Consider the following 19,172-nt stretch of genomic DNA (forward strand, 5'->3'; position numbering starts at 1 on the left):
AAACATTGGGGAAGGAAATATTTAAAGAAAAACAAATTATAAATAGGTGAAGCATTTTAAATGTGATACATTGTGTGTCTGTTGGGAATATATGACTCATCGACAATGTATTTTTATTTTCTATGACTGGGATATAGTTTCTATACTTTTTGGTATCTATAAATTTTTCACTTTCTCATATGTACTAAGAATAATTGATTATCCTTTGACTTAAAATATTTGCTCACATTTTTCCACAGGAAATAGTCTGGCATTATTTTGTTTTTTCATATATATTCACATATGTACAATAGCTAACTTAACAATTTGCAATAGTATTTGTCAGAGAAAATATGAAAAATCTTGTAGAAATCTTGTACATTGTGAAGGATACTTATACTCTCTTGCTTGCTTTCTAAAGCTGTCAATATTAGCCACAAATTGTTCCTTAGAGATTAATATGGATCATGTTTCACTGATACAAATGTCAGAATAGAAGAGACTACCAGTATCTGTTAATATAATTTTCTTGGGAAGATAGTTGTTACTATACATTTTGCTTAAAATATGAAATATTTTTAAATTTCTTTAAAATAGGAAATATTGAAAGACATGAATTATAATGAAAAATATTAAAAGAAATTTCTGAAAATCCACTACAGTGAATAAATTCAAAGATTCATAAAAGAAACTACTTCTTTCTTGTAATAGACATATCAGGAGACTTGAAACTAATGTTAATATATAGCATGCTTTGATTTCTAATGCATAGGACAAAAATAATTTAAAAATAAATTCAGAGTGTCTCATCAAAGGCCTATAAACAAAATGGTTCCTGTGATGGTGAGGGACATTGTTAAATAAGTGATGAATGTATCTTCTGTAATCAATGGCAATTCAACCGCTTTCACCTTCCTCTATCTACACTGGCTTAGTTTATTGAAAGATCAAAAATAATTTCTTAGGTGTCACTTGTGTTATTAAAACAGGATAAAAGATGAATAGATATAGTCAGGTAACAATGTTGCCAATTGCAAGATTACACTAAAAGGTAAATATTTTCTGATTACATTAATTATATAAATAAATGTTTCAGGACAGAATATAAGCTATCTGTGATTATTTTTTGAATATAATAGTTCAAAATATTTGCAGGAACTTGGACTCCTGCAAATAACATTTTTGGTTTAAATAGTTGGGAATGAAAAACCAAAATACGTGAAGATTTATATTCTAACAGGGTAAAAATTCAGGTACTTTTTTTAAACTGGGCATCTGTATGGAGAGGTTTGTTTTATTTTGTTTTGTTTAACTTCTTTTTGATGTTCTATAGAAAGTTATCTTTTTAAATGTAGTCGATTTATGTTAAGTGCCAATTTTCAGTTAGTGCCTGAACTTGACTCAGAACAATCAGAGTCTCTAGAGAAGTCTTCCTCTAATCAGCATATATTTTATGCTTATGTTTAATAAGTGTTTATTAGTATTGAACTTGCAGTTTTTGTTCATATTTCTTTAAGAGTTTTGATGTTATTATTTTATCAAATATTTTTAAGCACATTAGTCTTAATATCATTAATGGTTTTATTTGGCTACTTAAAACTGGGTTGTGGCATCACATATATTTTGTCTGAGTCATGTGTGAGTGAAGCATAACTCACTTTAGAAAAGTATGATCATACCACTATATACTTTTCACAGATTTTAACATAGTTTCCAAATGATGGAATTTGCTTTATAAATGAAGTTTTCTACTTATATGCTAGGAAAATAATACTAGTTGCATTATGGATACATATTTTAAAGGAAAAACTCAATGCAGTTATCTCAATATTCTCAATCTATACTACTTAGATTTAATTTTGGAGGCCCTCCTAATACAGTTAATAGTGTACAGGAATTCTAACAAATATGAGAATAGTTCATCATGTAAGGAGTAAGAATGATTAGTTTTGGTTGGGTTTGGTTTTAAAGATTTTATTTATTTGAGAGAGAGAGAGAGTGCAAGTGGAGAGGTGAGGGAGAAGCAGGCTCACCAATGAGCAGGGAGCCTGACTTGGTGCTCGATCCCAGGACCGTGGATTTATGACCTGAACCAAAGGCAGATGCTTAACTGACTGAGCCACCCAGGTGCCCCAAGAATGATTAGTTTTTACCATAATTGTTTTATTAGCTATTAGATAGAGCAAGAGCGTATATTGTGCTATGCAACTATATTATGTCAGCCTATGGATTAAGGCTAATTGTAAGAATTGAATAATTATCTATTAAGCTTTCTAGTTCAGTAGCTAATAATCCATAGTTTGTTAAAGCTATCTATTTTTGATCCATTCGTTGCTGTTATTTTTCATAAGCTCAGTACTTCTGATCATGTCAGTGTGCCCCAGCATTTAGCAGATGAGTGCCTTCTCCCCATATACTTCATTTGTTTATATTTACTTACACCAAGTATTTGTTTGTTTTTATAAATTTAAAAAAATCAAGTTTAAAAACTGATATATTCCAAGTTTTCTTTTGAACTACAGTTTTTCATACTACATTAAGGATAAGTTTCAGACAAAAACACTGATTACAAACACAAGATATATGATCAGCTGCCACAAGTGCTTATTAATACTTAGTGGAAGAATCACAGCTTATCCTGTGGGGAGGTTTTAAGGGCATCACTTTTGAAAATCCATACATGCATTTATTCAACAAATACTAAGTGCCCCATGAAGCCAGGCTCTGTCCTAGGTACTTAGGATACATTCTTTAATCAAACCACAGCTGTTTCCTCATGGAGCCTACATTTTTTGACAGCATACTTATAACAAATGATAAATATAAGGAAAGCATATAATATGTCAGAAAGTTCTAGGTGCAATATAAAAAGGAAAAGTTGCACAGGGAGGTAATTGTGAATGTAGGGGTGAGGGTCAAGGGTATGATAAAAAAAAAAAACAGGGTGATCTAGGCTGGTCTGAAGGTGAGATTTGAGGCTTGAAGGTAAAAATCACATTTAGTCAAAAATATTTCTGTGATATGCTCCTTGAATACCCCTCAAAGACCCTCAGTCAATAATAAAAAATTGCTTTATCTTTGCATCAGTGCTGGGTGAGAGTAGTTGGCTTCAGCTGTAGGCCATGTAGTATGAAAAAATGCATTCTGTACCATTATACCCTAGACATCAAGAGATTCACACTAGGGGAATACAGACCACCTGTGGAAACAGCCTACTCAGGCTCCTCCTGTCATACCCACTTAACAGAAGCACTGAGAAGAAAGCTAGGTCCTATCAGCCACACCATGTAAATTGTATTCACTTTTCCTCTCTCTTTTTTTTGCATAGGCTCTGTCTACCTTCTCCTCTCCCTGTACCACTCTTCTCCCAGCTCAGGCAGAGGTGAATTTAGGTACTTTAAATGTCTAATTAGACCTCATTGTATATCAGCACATTCCATTTATCAGAGGTGTGCCACTAAAGCCAACAAATGTAAAAAGCACTCAATAGTTACTTGGTGAGAAAATAAATGAATAGATTAGCTAAAGGACTCTCATGTTATTTTTATAATCCTAAAGACCTATAACAAATCAGTATACATTGTTTTATTAACAAATACAGAAGTGCATATTTTTATTCTACATTATTCTGTATCATTTTATTACATCTAACAAATGTTTCAAATTGGCCCCTTTGTGCCTTTTAGAACAAAGCATTAAATGAAAATCAGCAAAGATAACCCGTAATTCTAAAACATGAGTTCCAACATGCAGTTTTCTTTATAATTTTACATTAAATGATTCCTTCTAAAATCCTGAATTTTTATCTGGGAGGCAGATCATTCCTGGAATGCCTCCAGATCTTTATTTCAGCTCTGACTGCATAGAATCAATATGACTTAACTGATAACCCTTTTGTTAAGAGAATTCTAGTTGAAATTCTTTGGGAAAAATAGCATGGATAGGTATTTAAAAAAAAAAGTGCTTATAGTTGTAAAAATATTCATCAAAATGAAACAATAAAAGAACACACAGAAATACAAATTTTATATATCTTATGTGGGGAGGAAAAATAACTTTCCCTCTACTCTTCTAGGTTTTTGGATGAGACCTATCTGTAAAAACAAATAAATAGCAGAACAACAAGCTTAGTGACACGTATACCTCCTATATAAATGGGAAATACCCAGGAAAACTGAATAACTCCCTGAAATGGTCCACATCACCATCTTAAATACAACCTCCAGCTAAAGATAAAAGATGATGCTACCTAGGCAACTTGGCAACAACAAAATGGCTACCTAGGCAACAAAATGGCTACCTAGGCAACATGGAGTCACTCTGGCTAAGCAGGCCCAGGCAGACCCTAGGGGTTTAACAGGTTCAGCCCCAACTTTATTTCCTAAATTAGGGGTCGTGATAGATCATTTGATAATGTAATTTATATTAATTTAAGTTCTAAAACTTTGCTCAGGTACTTGGTCAACATATATCTTTGTTGATTTATATTAATTCATGTCTAAGGAAAGCAGTGCTTTCCTTTAATGTGGTCTACATTCAAGAAAAATCTGGATAAGCAAATTTACTATTTACTATTTAAATATATGCAAATGTATTGAAACTATACACACAGGCACACATACACAGACATCCATCAAAACACATAGTCTCTGAACACAGACACAAATGCATGATATAGGTGCAAAACAGAATCTACTTTTATTGACTGTTTGTACTTATTATAGAAGTTAAGATTAGATGCAAATGTATTAACTTTGCGTGTATATAATTATTTACATAAATCCTGCTGTACACTAATACAGTGTTTAAAATGGTTATTTGCATTTTAATATCAAATCATATTTATATACCTATTTATTACCTAACTTTGTTAGGATAAATTAATATTAAGGTATAAAAGTAAAAATCACTTTGATTATCTAGAAACATTACTTTTTCAATATGCAGAAATTGTAAAACTATATATTCTAAACTGAAACAGTAATGACAGATTTTGCCATTCCATAGGTATGACAGTGTTGGATTTTTGGGTGTTTTTTTCACTATACCACTTACTCTGTTTTTTCATACAGTTGAGCCTTTGTGTCATTAGGCTATCAGATTTAATTTATTTTTTCCTTTAGTTTTCCTGTGTGATTTACTATTCTCTGACAACCCTCCTACTTGTACTTGATTTAGCAGCACAAAAGGATACTATCTGTAAAGATCATTAGCCATCATAATGGTCTTGCTCCATCAAAAAGCTTCTCAAGCAATTGACTCATGCTTTGGGACTTGAGAATACCTAGTGTGTATGTTGGGGTTGGGGGGAGCTGGAGATGGGGGGAGGGAGTAATTTTTCCTCCATCCTTCTAATTTCCTGACTGAGACCTCTGTGATAAAAGAGAGATTAACAGGAGAAAAACAGAAGTTCAGTAATATGTATACCTCCTATATATGCAGGAGATACCTAGGAAAACTAAGCTGACTTCTGAAATGGCCCAAGTTATCACCTTAAATACCATCTCCAGGTAGAGATGAAAGAAAGATGTTGGGGGTTGGAGAGGCCAGCTGTGGAAGGTTATCAAGAAGAACACAGTTAACAAGAGTGAAGTTATTATGCAAATTTAAGTCTATGCCTTCTCTCTTGATTAGAGTTTCTAGAGATTTTGGTCATCTCCTTTTCCTAGCACAGGAAGAGAGACACCCTCTCAAATGGGGATTTCCCTTATAAGTATAAATGGCCTCTACAAAAGGGTAACTTCTGCTTCTACTTGAGAGCTATCCTGTGTCTGCAGCCTCTTAAGAATTACCAGTTCAAGTTATACCAAAGCATATTGTACTTCCCTTCAATTTCACCTTGAAACTTCCCCAAGAAGTTTTACAGTCCAGAACCTGAGTTGATAGATTGTTCCATGATTCCTCTGAACCCATGGCTGAGTTCTGAGAATAGGTCAGTTCAATTAAACTGCTCTGTCTCATTTTAGGAGGTGGTCTTGTAGATGGGCTCCCAAAGTTAGTCCTGTATTGTGCTAGCAGTCAGGTATTTAACAAGACACATTTCTATAAAAAAAGATAAATAGGTTTAACAGGTAGCACACACTATAACCCAGTTTGTGAGACCAGGGCAGCCAATGGAGATTACTATATGTCGGATTCAAATCATCTTTCAAAGTTTGAGTGTCTATTATGTCAGGTGTTGGTGAACTTTGAGTGGCTGACATATCAGCAGGGACAGAGGTTGTCTATATGAGCTGTTGTGGTGATTTCTCTTAAGTTTATGTCAAGTTGTTTACATTCAGTTTGCAGAGCTTTGGGAGAAGGGCAGTTTTTCTTCTCAGTCATTTCAAGTTAGAAGGGTGGGAGAAAACTGGAAAATGGTTTGAAGAGTTATAGTGAGATATTTGAGGAAACTGTTAGAATTCAGGATCCAGTCCAGTTTACAGGTAGAAAACAAAATTCCCAAGACAGTAAACTAGACCCGCCTCTAATATTCACAAAGGTGTACTACTGAAACATAATTTTCTCTACAATCACCCTCATTTTTGCCAAAGATAATCACAGTAGGACTAATTTGTTTGCAAAATAAGTTTAGTCTTACTAAACTTGACTTGATTATTTGCAAAAGTGTGGGAAGAATAGTGATTGAATATATTAGTTCTTTTTAGGCCTGATTGGCTGGAAATTTTGTAGGGAATTTTATTTTTTTTTATTTTTTTTAAAGATTTTTTATTTATTTATTTGACAGACAGAGATCACAAGTAGGCAGAGAGGCAGGCAGAGAGAGAGGCGGAAGCAGGCCCCCCGCTGAGCAGAGAGCCAGATGCGGGGATCGATCCCAGGACCCTGAGATCATGACCTGAGCTGAAGGCAGAGGCTTTAACCCACTGAGCCACCCAGGTGCCCCTTGTAGGGAATTTTAGATTGGACTTTTAAAAAGCCTGCCTTGAGGTTATGAAGCCAAACCAAAGACTTACCATCAGACTTTGCCTGCAGTACTTAGAGACTTTGGTTAATTTGGTTAATTTCTCACTTCTTGAGGTCCCAAAGATAACCTAAGGATTTTGGTAAGACTGCTGGGATCCCTGTAAGCAAGGTACCAACTTGCTTTTCCAAGGAGTTTTATTGGCTCCATAAAGTGAAACTTAGTTGCTTAAAGCTGTCTGGTTATGTTTAATTCTATGCATATTCTCAAATATGACATTCCAGTCAAAGCTTTAGTAATACAACCGATGTGTCCAGTTGTAGAAGCACATTCTTAGAACAGATTCTGCTTAAACCTATGCCTATAAATACATTGCCATGAAAATAAGAATAATCACTAAGAGTTTCAAATTCTAGAGGGATCAGTTAGGGAGAAAAAGTAATTGTTTCATCTTTGTTCACAAAAGCATACTTTACCAAACTGCTGTAATTCATACTTAGCTTAATGGAAAAGATAAAAGTTTCCTTAAATCTAGAAAAAGCAAAATATTAAAGAATCACAATGTTTCAAACAAAGTCATAAGTATTTTAAGTTTCATGAGTTTATTCATCTCTAAGTTATTCTCGTTCTACTTGGTTTTCTGTCAGTTCTACCCAGTTCAGTTTTATGGTCTTGAAATGATCAGAAATCTATATTCTAGAGTACCTGTTAGAGTCCTTCTCTTTTCTATTCTTTTTTTTTTTTTAAGATTTTATTTTTTTGTTAGAGCACTAGCAGGGGGAGGGGCAGAGAGAGAAGCAGATTCCCCTCAGACATGGCACTCCATTCCCAGAACTCCAGGATCATGACCTGAGCCAAAGACAGATGCTTAACCAACTGAGACATCCAGGCACTCCTGTCAGAGTCCTTTTCTTCAAAAGGATTAAGGATTCTTAATTCTTAAGAATTAAGCACTTTTGTAAAGCATTAGAATTAAACAATAATTATCTGTAAATGACAGAAACACTTAAAAATAGCTATGGGTTAAGTTCTGATGAGAGTTCATGGCAACATAATTGACAAAGAAATGTGGTTATTCCCATGACATGCTTTTCAAGATAATAACTATAATTACAAATGAAAACTTTATACCAGAACATACCAAATTTCTGACATTTTATAGAACTTCTGGAACACTAATATTAACAACACATATCCATTCAGGTAGAAGCTAAGAAGGTTTAGCATCACTAATTTGGCAATGCTTCCTATGTAACTTAACATAGTATAAATAAGACTAACTAGCTTAAGATCTCTTTTTCCAAGGAGAATGATTCTTTAACATGTTCCAAGGGCCTTCTGAAATATCTCAAAGGTCAAGAGGACTTCATTTAGAATTTGATTTGGGGAAGTTTGTCAAAAATATAAAAAAGTTTGGGCGCATGACTAAACAAAGGCAAAAGAAAAATTAAATTTCCTTTCTACTTACAGCCCACTGACATGTCCTTGAATTAGGCAGAGTGAAATTCCTTCAGCTTGTCTGAGAACTATAGTATAGTCACAGGAAGGTAGAATCTCAGTCACCAAGCAGGGTTGCTGTGAGTGGGGTTGTGAATGTCCTCTGATTTTTCTGTTCTCTAAATTTGGCAGTATCATGAAGATGCAGGTTAAAAAAAAAAAACAAAAACAAACCAATTTCATATTTTCATCTTGTGAAGGGAGTTAATAATACAAACCATTATACTTCTTTTGTCTTCCTTTCAATTTGTTTTTTCCATAGAAACCAATAAGACAAAAAAAAAAAAAAAAGAAACCAATAAGACAATTCGGTAGAAAAAGAACTCTCTAATTTTTTTTTCAAATATAGAAGTTTTTTTGTGTGTGTTTTTTGCTTGTTTTTTAGTTCAAAGTATCCATCATTTGACCATTGACAAGTAGGATCTTATATTAATCTCCATAGAAGCTCAAACCAATAAAGGCTTTTTATGGTTTAACAATGATTTCAAGAGGCATCCCAAAGGAAGATGCAAAGATGAAGCTCTTAAGAGATCCAGAGAATTTACTTTCAAAGTTAGCCTTGGAAAGCAAAGACTTGTGTTATTGTCATAGGTGATAAGAATGAGAATGTGGGATGCCTCCAGTCATAGACTCTCTAAATCTGTGACACCAAGATGGGACTGGAACGGGACTTTTCTAGCCCTAATGAGACAATGAAGGTTGAGACTACAAAGGCCACTTACGGACCAGGATCCTTTATGACAAACTCTCCTAAGAGCTGGCATAGTCGGACAAAGAGAATACTGCTTCTGGGATCCATAGCCTCTTGGGTTGTATGCCAGATGCATGTGGACACATTCATTTTCCAGCTGACAAAGACCAAAGAATATTCTCACTGTTCACGAAGCCAAAAACTCTTATGACCTAGAACAAGACAAAAGGAAAATCTCATTTAGGCTGTGTTCTTTTTATGACAAATGACGCAAAGACAGACACCAAAAACAAACAAGCAAAAACAATGGCCATCTCTGGAAGAAAAGAGGATCAATAGAAATCAAGATTACTCATAACAAGAATCTTTACCAAAGACGCTATACGCAAGGAACTAGTTCACACAAATATTTTCTCCTTTTAATCCAAATTAGGAAAAGAAGGGATAAGAATTTTTAATCTTCCTCTCTTGATGAGGCACTACAGAGAGAAACAGATACCTGGGAGAGCTGACTTGTAAGAATTCTTACCCTTTGCCAACTTCTGCCATTTTTCCAGGATCCTATCTGCAGACTCCAGAGCAAGTATGGTGCCTCAACAGATCCCTATAGGGGTCACCAAACTGTAGAGGAAAAATAATTTCTCCTCTAACCTCCCAGGTTCTTGCCTGAAACCACCCCTATAATAAAAGACAGATTAATGGGAGGAAAACAAGCTTTATAACACACTTCCCATATACATGTGAGATACCCAGGAAAATGGATTAATTTCCCCAAATGGCCAGGCCATCACCTTACATACCATCTCCAGCTAAAGACAAAAGAAGGATGTTGGGGCTCATGGGAGGTTATAAGAGATTACCAGGAAGAACACAGTAAAAACAAGGGTAAAGTTGTTATGCAGGTTTAGGTCTGTGCCTTCTCCTCTGCTGAGTTTCCAAACATTTGGTCATCTTCCTCTTCCTAATATAGAGAGGGACACACCCTTACAAATGGAGATTTTGCCTATAAAAGTAAATGTCTCTAACAAAGGGTAACTTTTACTTCACTTTCAAGAACGCTTCCTATGTTTGTAGTTTATTAGAAATAGCCAGGTCAAGATAATCCTTAAACCAAAGAGGCATATTTTGGGGCTGAAAATTCTCCTTTCACTAGCTTTTATCTTCTTCTAGTGAAAGAACTAGGTAATGATTTCAGGGAGAAAAGGTATTAAACTATTAGATTATTAGTTTTCAAAATAAAGACATAAATTTTAAAAAATAATTTATAGTGTAGAGAACTAAAGAAAACAGTTCCTTAAATGTTTGACTTTGTACCAAAGAAGCAAAGCATAGGAATTTTCAGGATATTATTGCATTATAGAAAGTTACCTAAAAGAGAGCCACATGTAACATTAACCTCATGCTCTGTGAGGTAAGAGTACCAGGAAATTGTTCTCATGTGATGCTACATTGTTAAAATGGTAATTAGAGTTTCAAATGTATAAAGCTGAATCACTGTGGAGACAATTTATACAAAAGAGTGTAATTTACAATTCAGTGTACTTAAAAGTCATGGTTTTCTTACATATCAGAATTACTTCAAATTTGTCATGATTTTATGAATTTCGTGCTTATAAATTCATTATGGATTTGGATTTAATCCATCAAATTAAAGGAAAATTTACTTAAGGTACAGTCTGATATTAAGAATAATTTTCAGAAATAAAAATACTCTAAACAGGTTCAGTATTTTCTTGCATTATAAAGTATAACCTAAAAACTGATAAATTGTTCAATTTTTTAAGCTTAAGAAAAGACTAATATAGAATTGGAAATAGTGTTTTTCAACTTTTTACAGTACAGAAACACTCAATATTGTTCCAAAAGTGCCTCTTAAGAGTCTTTTTGAATTTATGGGAAAGTTGCTATAAACTCTGAGTCTGAAAGGATTATCTTTTCTTCTTTGAGGGAGTATCAGTTATGACTCATCATTTAGCTATAAGAAATACGAACCTACAAGGAACTTACTGTGAATCACAAAAATATACAAAAATTACTTGGTGTGAGTATATGTATTTTCTACTCTTTTAAAAGCTTTCCTCCATTTTGATTTTCTAGTATGTTAAATATATGAACACTGAACCATTATCTATAAATATAGATTATCTATATTATCTATAAATATACCACATATACATAAACATACATATTTTGGCATTTCAAATATAATGGCAATTACCCTACTCTAATTGTTACTGAAACCCAAGTTTAGCTGACTGTTGTGGCTGGAAAGGCCAAAACTCAAAAAGAGTGTTGATTGGAAAGGAATATGAGCTTTATTCAGAAGGCTGGCCAGCTGGGGAGAAAGTGATCTCTTGTCCAAAGTCCAGCTCCAAGATTTCTGCCTTGCTTAGGAATTTTTTAAAGGTGTTTAGGGCGGTTAATCAGTAAAAGGGGATGCAGTAGTCTATAATATTTCTTGATTCTGTGCAGACACATGGTGCCAGCTATACACATTAACTCAGTGCTCAGGGACTATAGAAAGGGGTCTGGTTCCTTAGTGCCTGGGGCATGTGCCGGGTGGTCTGGTTTCTGTTTCATGATGTGAAGTGTTCTGTTCTTTCTACAAAAAAATTCATGATCTATAGACATACAAAGAAAGATTTGTTAATCAATCACACAAACTAAGGTTGTTTGTTAAAGTTGAAAGACTACTAGGTTTGCCAGAGGGGCCAAGGTGGCTTCTGTTCCTCATTGTCAGTTTTATCATTTTATATCTATGGGATTAGAAGCAAAGGTCCTTCTTCTGTAGCTACTCCCTGCTGATGAGGGATAATTTAGGGATTTTGGAGTGGAAAATTTTCACAGTGTGGGAGAATCTTGTTTCTGGTGTTTCCACTATAGGGGATAGTAAGGGCATCTCTAAGCCAGTATGACTAGTGCAATTTCCTCCTTGACAGATACAAAAAGTCAAACAACAACCAAGGGGAAAGAAAATAACATATATGGTAATGCTTAATAGGATATATTTCCATTCGGAAGGAATTGAAGTTAGCCAGCTGCTAAAAGGATCTAGAACTAGGGCATCTGTAGCAGTGATTTGGTTATTTAAATCTTTCATGGCTTCAATTACATTTTTTGAGTAATGTGAATTTGCAACATTTTGTCTTACTGAAAACACATGTCCCTCTTTGAGCTGCTGTCAAGACATCTAGGGCTCTTCGGTTTTGGCAGACCACTTTTCAGATCTATAGATTGCTGCATGCTGGGTTTGGTTAAATTCTTGGCTAAGATAGAGGTGGCTACTGGGACAAATATGCCAAGGGGGAAGAAATATATCAAGAAGCCTTCTTTGCCTGATGTCTAGCATTAACAATATCCTAATTATGAGGAATCCACTGGCAAGTGGGAGAAGACTTGTTTGGGGATATAGGCATCGCCAGGTGCATCCTCTACCCATTCGTGAGGAAACTGGAATCATCTGCTATTTCCACAAGTCTGTAGCTAACTCCATGGATATAGTACACTCCAGGTTGGCTCCATAAAGTCAGCCTTTGTTCCTTAAAGCTGTCTGGTCATATCTGAGTCTATGTTTGTCTCTCTCAAATGTGACATTACAGTCAAAGCCTTGGTAATATAACCGATGTTTCCAGTGGTGTCCTATAATAAGAATTCAATAAGAATCTTATTGAACTTATGTAAATAATTATAATTGCCATGAAGGAAAGAGTACTTCATGGGGAGTTTCTGATTTCTGGAGAGCTCAGGTAGGGAGAAAATAAAATATATTCTGTAAACCATAGGTATCTTAAGAAAAAGTTTCCTTAATCTAGAAGAACAAACATTAAAGAACCACTAATGTTTCAAACAAGTCATAAAAACTGTAATCATCTTCCTCAGTTCATTCAGTTCCAAGTTACTAATTTTGTTCTGTTTGAGTGCAGCTTCTCCTTAGGTTCTGGAAATTCTTACCCAGTTTAGTTTTATGATCTTGAAGATATCAGAAATGTGTATTTTTTGAAAGTCCTTTTTCATGAATCTCCTTGAAGACAAAGCACATTCTTCAAGAGCACCAGAACAATAACTATAAATGACAAAGATTAAAAATGGACATGGTTAAAGATCTGATGAGAGTTCATTTAATGCAGTTGACAAATCCAGTTAGTTCTGTGACATGCAGCATTTCAATAGTTAGAATGACAAGTGGTGACCTTACATGAGGACATATTAAAACTTTAGGAATTTTTGTATTTTCTGGAACAGTTATAGCATTTAGCCGTACAGTATAACCTAGGACTTAACCATCATTTGTTTGACAGCGCTTCCCGGGTAACTTAACATACCAACTTAGCAAACCTAATTTGTCAGAAAAATTTAATTATTTAGAATTCGGATCTTGGAAAGTTTGTTGAAAACCTCAGAAAGTTATAAAGTACATGCCTAAATAAGATTACAGATCATTTTAAAATTCAATATTATCTGATTAACTAGGTGGTTGTAAGATTCTGCAGAAGACTATATAGTTGCTAGCAAAAGTGCCTTTAATATGAGAAGTTTCAGTTCTCTTAAGTAATCAAAGACCTGATAAAGAAAAAAAACTTAGAATTTGGGTTTTCTGGGCAGATAAAGGAAAGAAAACAATCTTTGTTTATAATTTCTTATCAAGAGCAGACCAGCAGTTCAAGAAGACTTCCTTTTTAACAAAAAGAAAAGCAGAATTTCAATCTTATACTAGTGTACTTTAAAACTCATTAATTCCAGTCTTAGTCCTGAACACACTTAAATTTTTTTTCCAAATATTTCCCTTCACAAACTTTCTACAACTTTCTTTTTACACTCAGATTGTGTCTTAAGCCTATTCTCTCTAAATAATCAGTCTCATTTTAGGACAAAATTACTTTATTTTTCCCCCTGAACAAAAATGTATTCCCATTCCTTACATCTTATCAAAAACACATCTTACTTTTCTTGCCTACAGTGTTGCTTACCTTATCATTTCTAGCAATCTCAGTTACATTTATCAGAATTTTAACTCTTAGAAACTTTAGTCTCCAGTGAAAGCTAAGCAGTAACCAATTGTGAACTGTTATAGCAGAATGCTTTAGACTAGAATTTTATGAATACATTTTCAGACTTTCAGATTTTTAGAAATATGGTTGCTGTCTTTTTTTTTTCCCCAGAGTACAACCTGCAATAATAAAGCATGTTTAGTGATAGACCCGAGTATCCTGTTTCTCTGGAATAAGAAGCCAAAACCAGACAAACCTACATTCAGTAATGAGTGCTTTAGTATTCTTATTTGGAAAAGACTTTGTTATCTCCTGAACTTAACCCAATTTATCATTTAATTTAGGAAAACTTTGATGTTTCAGGTTATAAGGATTTTGAAAACTATAAGCCTTATTCAGCCTACTTGTTCTTAACAATTACCCAAGAAAACTGTATGAGACAGGGAAAATTAACCATCATTTTAAGTCCTCTCTTTGTTGACAAACTGCACCAGATACAACATGAATTTAATAAATACAGGTACAGCAAAGCTGATTAGCTGTACCATATTCAGTGTTGATAACTTCAGTAACATGTCTATTTTAATTAACCAGTAACTTTGAATTAGCCTTAATATCAAATATGTTGTACCTGTGTTGACTAAAAAGTCAATCAATTCGTTCTGCACTGGGAATTTTTACCAGTGGGGAAATCTGAAGTGGGTGGTTTAAGTCCAGGGAAGCCCCTGGATCCCTTCATGTTGATTTGGGAGGTACTCCAGTTTGAACCTCATAAGCTTGTAGTTTGGGGGGCTCTTTGTTCCTCGATAATGAGGGCAGAGGAAACAGAAGTCAGTGGCACCTGAGACATTAAGGATGGTATTGGAGCCGGCCATGTGAGTCACTTCCATGGTGGTGCAGAAGCCAGAGGAGGTGGAGGCAGAGGCCGAGAATGTTGCCTGAAAGGCTGGAGGCAGATTCAGAATTTGGACTAATACTCCCTTGTCTTTGCCTCTCTCTGTAAAACCAGTTTTTTGTTTTTGTTTTCTTTCTGATTGCTCTTTAGCTCTCTGTGCCATTTATCAAAACTATGGTCTTAATAGACTTTCTTTGGAAATGGTAGGAGTCTCTCCCATCTTCCTAGGCAAAAGTTCAGAAAGATCATAGGAGAAAAAAAAAACTGTGACTAAATGATAGCATTTGTTCCTCCCCAAAAGGTGGGGGCTTCACTCACAGAATCAAATGGCTTCCTAGATAAGCTAAGAGAGAAAAACCCCCTATCTAGAGACAACCAAATTGGAGGTAAAAATCCAAGAGAGCCGTTTGGTGGCCATCATTCCTCTAAGCTTAACATACATGGCAAGGTGGTATTAAAATAAAAGTCATCTTTTGGGGGTGCCTGGGTAGCTCAGTGGGTTAAAGCCTCTGCCTTTGGCTCAGGTCATGGTCTCAGGGTCCTGGGATCCAGCCCCGCATCGGGCTCTCTGCTCAGCAGGGAGCTTGCTTCCTCCTCTCTCTCTGCCTGCCTCTCTGCCTACTTGTGCTGTCTGTCAAATAAATCAATAAAATCTTAAAACAAATTAAAAAAAAATAAAAGCCGTCTTTTAATCATGGATTTCTGGCTGTATGCCTTCCACTTACTGAGAATTCAGCCCAGTGGGCTCTTTGGTGGGAAATTCCCATTATACACAAATTTAGCACAATACAACCCACACATATACACCAAAACAGACTTGTTCCAAATCCAAATAAACCCATGGTTATTAAGTCCCTTTTAGTTTCTCTCCAAAGCCATGCCTTCCTAATGGGAAGAGCATAGGCAACGAAACAAAACCACATGGTGCTTCACAAATGAGAAACTTGCAACAGTGTGCACTCCAATGGACTTACCTAGTCCAGAAGCTCATCAGCTTGTCCCAAATGCTCCTTTCCTCTTTCCTCTTCAGTCAAATAAAAAAGCAAAACTGGCAGTTAGCTGCAGTTGGGAATCAGCCCAGAGTTTCCCCAAGACAGAAACAATCTCAGAAGTTGTGGGCCCTTTCCCTCTGGCTTCCTCCCAAGGCCAACTAGCCCTGAGCTGCTAATCCATATCATCCAGGGTACTAGCTCCGCAAACAAACTAGTAAACCCTGGCATGCTGCTGTGGCCAACGACTTCATCCACCCAATGACAGATGAGCCCTGGCACTGCCACAGCAAACCACTCTGCCTTGGGATTCCCAGGGATTCTGCCACAGGGATGCTGGCTCACCAAAATTTGTCATCAAAACCCAAGTTCAGCATCATCTCTGGAAAGGCCAAAACTCAAAAGTGTGATTGGAGAGGAATATGAGCTTTATTTAGGAGGCTGACCATCTGGGGAGAAGGTGCACTCTTGTCGAAAGGGAAAGGCCAACTTCAAGGTTTCTGCCTGGGCCAGGGTTTTTTAAAGGGGTTTAGGGCCATTAATCAGTGAGGGGATGTGGTGGTCTATAGTATTTCTTGATTATGTGCAAACTCAATGGTGCCAGGTATAGAGGTTATCTTAGTGCTCAGACGTTGTGCAAGGGGGTCTGTTTTGCGATGTGAAGAAGTGCTCGGCTCTTTCTAGGAAAAAATGCATGATCTATTGATATACAGAGAGTAGTTAGTTAATCATATGAGCTAAGGGTATATGCTAAAGTTTAAATATGACTAAGTTGGCCCAGGGGCCTGAAGGAGTTTCATAAATTAATGTTTTTACTTACTAATTTAAGTACTGGATATCATTCTATCATATGAACATTTTAAACATTTTTTACATTTCTTTTTAATTCTTTTTTTCCTTTTAAGGAACAGCATTTTCACATGGAACAATTTTCTATCAAGGGGAATTTTGAAAAATCAAAATATCAATAAATTGGAAATTTTTGAGGAACCAAAGCAGTAAGATACTTTGTTTTTAAATATAATTATTAAAAATACTGAATATTGGAGGGTTTTTTCCTCAAATTTGACAGCATATTGAATTCATTGTATTTTAAAACCTAAGATGGTAATCTGTTTTGTAAATGATTGTTTTAATTTACAATATCTCCAGGGTAGTTAATCATAAAAAAGAATTGTATCTTTCAAGTTTCTTTTATTCTTACAGTGTAGTCATGGGGAAACATTTATCCTCATTAGTTGAGCTTTTGTATTTCCTTGCAGTCCTGTCCATGTTCTAGTGGCAAAAATTGACAGAGAAGAACTGGGGCTTTTTGTCCTCACCACGTGATGAGAACAATAATATTGTATACTTTTATGGCAAGTGAAATGTTAGTTTCATATATTTTAGCAACATTTATGTATCTGAACATGTTCAACCTATTAAAATATTTTCCCTTCATTTTACTAACTTTTTTAGAAATTGAAAGGTAGATCTGGGTTAGAATTTTATTAAAAATGTGAATGTTAGAAGGCTTAAAATACACTGGAAAACAGAATTCCAGGTTTATAAAATACAAAAATATGACAGTATATTCCCTTTGTCTTTTCACATTCATTCAGCTGGCATTTGGGGAACAAGTACTGAAATGTTTGTTAGTCTTAGTGATTCTTTTTTTCTTTTTTAAACATGTTTGGGTGGCAGATAAAGATCTACTTCTGTGTTCAACATGTACTTATAGTCCTGTGGTTCCTTTTATCTCAAGTTACTTCACCCTTTATCATTTATACTGTTATTAAAAAAATAAAAATGAAAAAGTGGTACCCCAGGCACTGAGATTGTAGCAGTGAACAGGAGATAGACAAATGTTAAAAAACAAAATTCAGTACAGTAAATCTGAAGATCTAATTGGCTTTATTCAGTGATTCATTAATCAAGCAGTATCCCATCTACCAAAGAGAATGGAATTCTGAAGAGCTGTACTAATAGAAGGCTTTTATAGGCGGAACTGAAAGTGGTGGACAATGAAGTTTTAGCTAAAGAAAAGAAAGAATGTACTGGACAAGGTCACCTTCCCTTTGGGGAATAGAACGGGGTCTTGTCTTGCAGACTACCTCACTAATGCAGATCAGGACATTCCAGAGTGATCTTTTGAAAATTCCACTGTCAGAGAGGGGAAATTAGGGTAGCTATTAAATTCTAGTGGAACTTCAGAAAAGTGACTCCATTTGGGGGCCTGTTAAATTTCTTCATAAACCTCATATTCTAGTGATAAGATAGACAATACATTAGAAATTATAGAAATAAGAGAATTTCACACAGTGATGAGGGTCATGATGTAAGCAAAAAGACAGGATTAGGCAATGAATCAGGTGAAGAGGATAGTTTATGTTTGGAAAAGACTCATCAGGCAAGACCTTTCTTTCTGAATGTGTTGTCTTTGAGCTATAATCTGAGTGAAGGTCAGCTGTTCACCAGACTGAAACAAGCATCTTGACAGGGGGGATCAGAATTTGAAAAATAGTCAAACTTCCAATGCTGCTTGCTGATCTGACACTTCCTCAGTTTGGTTTTCATCTTGTCTTCCTACTTACATGCTCTACACATTCTAGTGTATATAACATCACAAATAAATCTGCAAAACAAACAAAAACCACACACACACACCCCTTACATTGTGTTATATTTCTACTTTAAAACTCTCTCTCTTAATGACTCACTAAGGCTTAAAAGATGAAATTCCCTTCCTCAAGCCAGCACCCAAAGCTGCTGAAATTTATACTGTTTCCTATTTATGTTGCAAACATAAACATTTTATTACACATAAACTCTGCCAACGCAAATTCTTATTTCTTGCCTCTGTTGTTTAGAGTTCTGTTTTTAACCATTTTATCTGGAATACCCCTTCCCCTGTAATATATCTCTTTTCCAGCCTTGCCCCAATTTCATACCCTTAATTTGACTACCCAACCAGGGGTTGATGGGGTTTTGAAATATAGGATAGGTTTGGTGGGGTGAGGTCCAGAGCGGATGACCAAGAAAGAATTCTTGGGTTGTCTTTGGTACAAAATGGTGGCTTATCCCCGTGGGCAGAAAGAGCTGCTGCACTGGCGTCTTGAGGAGTGGTGATTAAATACTCTAGACTTGAGGGAAATAAGGAAAAGGGAAGCTTCAAAAGAACTTCCGTTTGTTAAAGACGACTGACCTACACAATACTGGAGGCCTTGCCATTGTCAAGGTTGTTTTCCCA

The 19,172-nt window shown here is 35.4% G+C and overlaps 1 protein-coding gene across 2 annotated transcripts in view; it reads left to right on the plus strand.

Annotated features, from left to right (window-relative positions):
- CCSER1 (coiled-coil serine rich protein 1) overlaps positions 1 to 19,172 on the plus strand; it is a gene marked incomplete at its 3' end in the record, with an annotated part of 1,225,861 nt that overhangs the window by 574,266 nt on the left and 632,423 nt on the right. The window lies entirely within an intron of this gene.

Source organism: Martes martes (genome assembly GCF_963455335.1).
Source record: "Martes martes genome assembly, chromosome: 2".
Lineage (NCBI taxonomy): Eukaryota > Metazoa > Chordata > Mammalia > Carnivora > Mustelidae > Martes > Martes martes.